This window comes from Myxine glutinosa, chromosome 5, assembly GCF_964187855.1.
Source record: "Myxine glutinosa chromosome 5, kmMyxGlut1.1, whole genome shotgun sequence".
NCBI classification, from domain to species: domain Eukaryota; kingdom Metazoa; phylum Chordata; class Myxini; order Myxiniformes; family Myxinidae; genus Myxine; species Myxine glutinosa.
The window spans coordinates 176,456,584-176,462,722 of NC_136265.1; the positions used below are offsets into that span (position 1 = coordinate 176,456,584).

At 42.7% G+C, this 6,139-nt stretch overlaps 1 long non-coding RNA gene across 1 annotated transcript; it reads left to right on the forward strand.

The window, feature by feature from the left end:
* Window positions 1–1,092: 1,092 nt before the first annotated feature.
* LOC144892426 (uncharacterized) lies at window positions 1,093–2,985 on the forward strand. The gene is made up of 2 exons (XR_013623625.1): window positions 1,093–1,310; window positions 1,882–2,985. It is a non-coding gene; the product is annotated as an uncharacterized LOC144892426 (long non-coding RNA).
* Window positions 2,986–6,139: the final 3,154 nt, after the last annotated feature.

Here is a 6,139-nt window from a genome sequence, read left to right on the forward strand (position 1 = left end):
CCACACACCACACACACACACACACACACACACACACACCCTCCACACATACACACACACACACACACCACACACATATCCATCCCCCCCTCCTCCACATGCACACCCCAACCCTCCACACACACACATATCCACCCCCCCCCCCCCACACCCCACACACACACCCACACACACACATCCCCCCACACATATCCCTACACACACACACACACATCCCCCCCCCACACAGCCACACACACACACACACACATATCCAACCCCCCCTCCTCCACACGCACACCCCCAACCTCCCCCCCCCCCCCACATACATACATATCCCCCCCCCCCCCAACCCACCCACCCACACACACACACACACCCACACACAGACATCCACACACACGCACATCCATACACACACACAAACACACACACATCCCCCCCCCCCCCCCCCACCCCATCCATTTTAAAAAATATTTTCGTTTAATTAACGATATCTGCCACCCGTGGAAGAACGGCCTGCCGTGGCATGACGTCATCCGTGGCCCGTGCCGTATGTCAGCGGAAGAACGAAGTATCCCGTCGATCGAACTTGGTCAAATTTTCATGATCGTCACCAAATTTGTTGTGGTATTTGTTAACTCATCCGAGGCAATACGACAATCGAAATCCGATTTGAAATCGGAGCAAAATGGACGCCGCAAGGTGTGCCTGCACGTGTGGATATTTTACCTGTGGAAGATTCACTTTGGAAATACGCTCCATTTCAAATGTTAGATTTGGATAACTTCGTCATTTTAAATCGGATTTCCACAAAATAAAGGTCACCATTGCTTGCAGATACCTCTCTTTCTCCTTAAAATTGAAGACAGGATGAACTTCAGAGCGAGAAATAAGCCGAGGCGGCGGAGAGTTTTACAATGTTATTTTCCAATGTAAATGACAATATCGTGTAGTTTTACGAAAATTCATCACAATTTGCCCAGATTTGTTGCATTCGAATGTTAACACCCTCTAGCGACTGCCAAATCCGAAGACAATTTAATTTCGAGCTACCCTTAGCCACGGAGGTATATAATAAACCTGGAGAGCCAATGATGGCTGTCGGCTGAAGCTAGCGGAAGTTGCTTGGCGGCCATATTGGGAAGCCGATTGTGTCTGCGTCCGTGTTTGATCTCACAATCAGCTGATCTCACAATTTCTGATTCATTTTGGATGCTTACCGACTGTAAGGAGTCTTATTTGTGAACGCGCTGTTTCAAAATGCCACAGTGTGTTGCATTTGACTGCACAAATACCTCAGGGAAGGCCTCCACATGCACATTTCACAAGTCAGTGACAAACCGCGATCGCGGGTGTTCTGCTTTTTCAGTTTTTGGCGTGGTCACGGTGGTGGGGCTAGGTAATTAAGTTTCAATGAAGTTTGAACACTGTGTTTGAATTTGATGATGTTAGACCACGCGCAGGGTGTGCAATACGACACAGATCTCAAATATAACTGTATTGTGTATTCACTAGGGCTATGTGAGTATGTCAGACTGATGTCTGATTGACTCATTCATTGATTCAGATTGAAGTATCGAGATTGACTCGTCAGCTCGTGATCATTGTCAAGTGATTTAATTTGTGATGAGCTTAACTTAATTGTCCAGTCTACTACTGTCAGGGTTTCCATGCCCTCCTGTGTCACTCGTGAGCAGAAAGAGCAAATGGGGGTTACTTGTGGAAGGTACGAAAGTCCGACACATGGCAAACATTAGCAGATGAAGTTGTATTTAACTATACATATGAAACTCAAAATATTATTTTGATATGGAGTCGTTTTGACTCGGATGTTTTGACTGCCCTCTGAGGTTTTGACCCGCAACCACATTTTGTGACCACAACGTATTTTGTTTCAAGGTTTCCAAAGGATAAGGACTTGTGCTCCCGATGGACATCTGCCCTGAGAAGGGAGTCCTTCTACCCCACCCCAGGCACCACAGTTCTGTGCAGTGATCACTTCAATGAGAGTGACTTCGACAGGACTGGTCAAACCGTCCGACTGAAGCCGAAGTACTCGAAGTACTCGATGCATGTCACATGCTTAAACTTGCAAGAAACTGTCTTGGATCCATGAAAATGATGGAGGATGGCAACAAAAAAGTCATCGCGTGGAAATACATCCAGGCACTCTTTGATCTGCAGAAGAGGGAAGGCTTGCGTCTGGGAAATAAGCTCTCCCGGAAACACATCGAGTGGAAGAGCAATGTCATGAAGGTGGACACAGCTGCTCAGACATTGAGCACTAGTGTGGCAGATGCAATTCGGTTTTGCAGGGACACTTTGCAACTATCAGAATTTCAGGGCAGTGGGGCTACCTGCCAATACATTGAAACATTGGACAAACTGTTTGACATTCTAAATTCTCGCAATCCATTGGCACGAAACTACAAGGCACCACTCATGACATCACGAGAAGGACTTTTCCTGCCATTCCTGGATACTGCCTACAGTTACTTGTCCAACATCAAAAACATGAATGGTCAAGTTATGACCAATACGCGTTTGAAAACCCCCTTCATTGGTTTCATGATCTGCATAGAGAGTGTCACAATTTTGTATTTCACATATGTCAAACCTGCCTCATCTCCCCTGCGATACCTGCTTACGTACAAAATGAGCCAAGACCACATTGAACTTTTCTTTGGAGCGGTCCGCATTGCATGTGGAAGTGGGAATAACCCAACGGCCCGGCAGTTTGTTGCCGCATATAAGCGCCTCTTGATGCGACATGACATCAAGTCGGCAAGTGGGTTGCCCTTTGTCTGATATGGCGAGTTCACCAACACTTCATGTAAATATTTAAACTGTAAAAGATGTGTTGCATGAGATGTCTATATCTCCGCTCCATTATTCATGTAACAATTACCATGTCCTGCTGAACGTTCCATTGCAACATGTAAGTCTTGTATGTTATGAATAGCAAAAACTTCCGAAACCCAAGAATTGTGTGGGTTAACTACATGACAGCGTTTCATGTCATTTATGTGACTGGTTTCTAGCATCTCGGTAATAGAAACATACACATCTTAGTTACAATATAATGACTGAATTAAGTAACATCATATAACATGACAACAAATCAGATCTTTATATTGAGGAACATTATAGAACAAGCCAAAGAATGGCAAACGACGATGTACCTCAATTTTATAGATTTCTAGAAAGCTTTCGACTCCTTGCCCAGAGAATGTCTGGGTCATAATGAAGAAATACAGCATACCTGGAAAATTAGTGAACCTTGTAAAAGCCCTTTACCAAGACTTTCAATGTGCGGTCGTCGACCAAGGTGAAACAACAGCATGGTTCAAGGTGAAGACAGGAGTTAAACAGGGGTGTAACATGTCAGGATTCTTATTCCTACTAGTGGATGATTGGGTCATGAGAAGGACGATAAAGAACACCGAGCGGTAATTTTGGGCACTTTTTTTTCAAACAAGCTCTAAACCATTGGATTCCCCAGGAAAAATGCGTCTAGAACCAACTTCAAACTTAATGAACACCATTTCCTTAAAGAACGGGATTCTGAGCCCGAATATCAGTTCAAATATTAGTATTCTATATTAATTAAATAGTCGGCGGTCCTAAAATTCGCTCCAGCTGCATCATCAGTGCGCCACGCCTTTGCTTTGACAGGCTTACGATCGGCTTCCCAATATGGCCGCCAGACTATTTCCGGTGGCTTCACGGCGGCTAATGCTGCGAGGTGGCCAATTGGCTCTCCATATTATATACCTCCGTGCCCTTAGCTCGTGAGGTGGTTACGTCACATGGCCTGGTCAAAAAAAGTGTTGTGGTTCTTCTTCTTCAGGCAATAACAACTTCTAGTTTCCAGACCGTACATCCAATCATCTTGAGATTTTGCACACTTGTTACTCTTCATGACTTCTGCTAGAGTATGAAGTTTCACGTCGATCAATAAAGCGATTCAAGAGATATCCATTTTTTAAAAAAAATTCGTTTAATTAACGATATCTGCCAAACCACGTGACCTATCGCAAATTCTAAAATGACATTTTAGTAGACTGACATGCTGAACAGATCTGTGAAGTTTCTCCTCGATTGGATCAAAAATGAGGGAGGAGCTACGTTTTAAAGGTTCATGCTTTAAACCGTCATAACTCTGAAACCATGTGTCGGATGACATCGCCCTCGCTGACTTTTGTGTTCGTCATGGGCATGCGATTCTGCTTGCAAAGTTTGGCCTCGATCTGTTCAGCCGTTGCAGAGAAAAAGGGTTTTTCGTGTGTTCACGAAAAACAATATGGCGGCTGAACCACGTGACCTACGACATCATATTTACCATTAAAATATTCTACAGACCGAGTCCCTCCTATGGTGAAAATTTTATCTCAATCGGCCCTATTATTGCAGAGAAAATGTTTTTTAAAGGAAATTAAAACTTAAAATGGCAATAGCACTCACTGTGAGACGTGGCCTGGCAGGACAAAATGGTGTGTTTCTTCTTCTTTCAACAATAAAGACTTATAGCTTCGCGACCGTACATCCAATCATCTTGAAATTTTGCACATTTGTTACTCTTCATGACTTCTACTACAGTATGAAGTTTCACGTCGATCAATAAAGCAATTCAAGAGATATCCATTTAAAAAAAAAAATTTTCGTTTAATTAACGATATCTGCCAAACCACGTGACCTATCGCAAATTCTAAAATGACATTTTAGTAGACTGACATGCTGAACAGATCTGTGAATTTTCTCCTCGATTGGATCAAAAATGAGGGAGGAGCTAGGTTTTGAAGGTTCATGCTTAAAAACGTCATAACTCTGAAACCATGTGTCGGATGATGTCGCGCTCGCTGACTTTTTTGTTCGTCATGAGTATGCGATGCCACTTGCAAAGTTTGGCCTCGATCTGTTCAGCCGTTGCAGAGAAAAAGCGGTTTTTGTGTTTTCACGAAAAACAATATGGCTGCCGAACCACGTGACCTATGACGTCATATTTACGATTAAAATATTCTACAGACCGAGTCCCTCCTATGGTGAAAACTTTATCTCAATCGGCCCTATTATTGCAGAGAAAATGTTTTTTAAAGGAAATTAAAACTGAAAATGGCAATAGCACTGGGAGATGTGGCCTGGGAGGACAAAATGGTGTGTTTCTTCTTCTTTCAACAATAAAGACTTTAGCTTCGCGACCGTACATCCAATCATCTTGAAATTATGCACACTTGTTCCACCCGATGAGAGCTACATTGCATTAAAATTTCAAGTCGATCCATGCAGTGGTTCAAGAGTTACAAGCTTTTTAAAATTTAACTTCCATTATTTATTGCGGCTAAACCATGTGACTTATCAAAACGTCTCAAGTAACGATGAAACATCCCCCCATGTGGAACATTTGTGTAAAGTTTCCACTCGATATCTCCACAAATTATGGAGGTGATTCCATTTCTAGTTTGAAATTTTAAAACGTCATAACTCTGAAACCACGTGTTGGATGACGTTGTGCTCGCTGACTTTTTTGTTCGTCATGGGTATCCGAATATGCATGCCAAGTTTGGGCTCGATCCGTTCAGCCGTTGGAGAAAAAGGGTTTTTTGTGTTTTTTCACGGAAAACAAGATGGCGGCCGAACCATGTGACGTATGACTTCGAAAATTTTCGCATTCTGAGTTTTTTTTAACTAAGCATCTGGGGAAAAAATCTCATTTTCGGGGGAGAAAAACTGTGTTTGACGAATTCTAACCTCTTAACGTTAGCATTTTTGATATACTCAATACACATGTTTTTTGTTCCCATTGCAGAGTTCTTTAGAATGAGCCATTCCTAAAATTTTTCCATTGAGCCGTTTGAGATACAGAGGGGCAAAGTTGAAGGTGTTTTACAAGATGGCGCCCATACCACGTGACCTATGACGTCATCATTAGCATTAAAAAATTCTACGAGCCTAGCCGATCATTTGATGAAAATTTCCTGTCAATCCGACCAGCGGTTGCTGAGAAACTTAATTATGAAGTTTTCGGAGGTGCAAAATAGGGTGGAAGAATAATAATAAGAAAAACTCTAGCAGTAATAATAGGTTTCTCTCCATTTCATGGAGAGTAAACCTAATTAAACAATTTCTGCAAATACCCCAAAACAGCCAACAAAGAAAA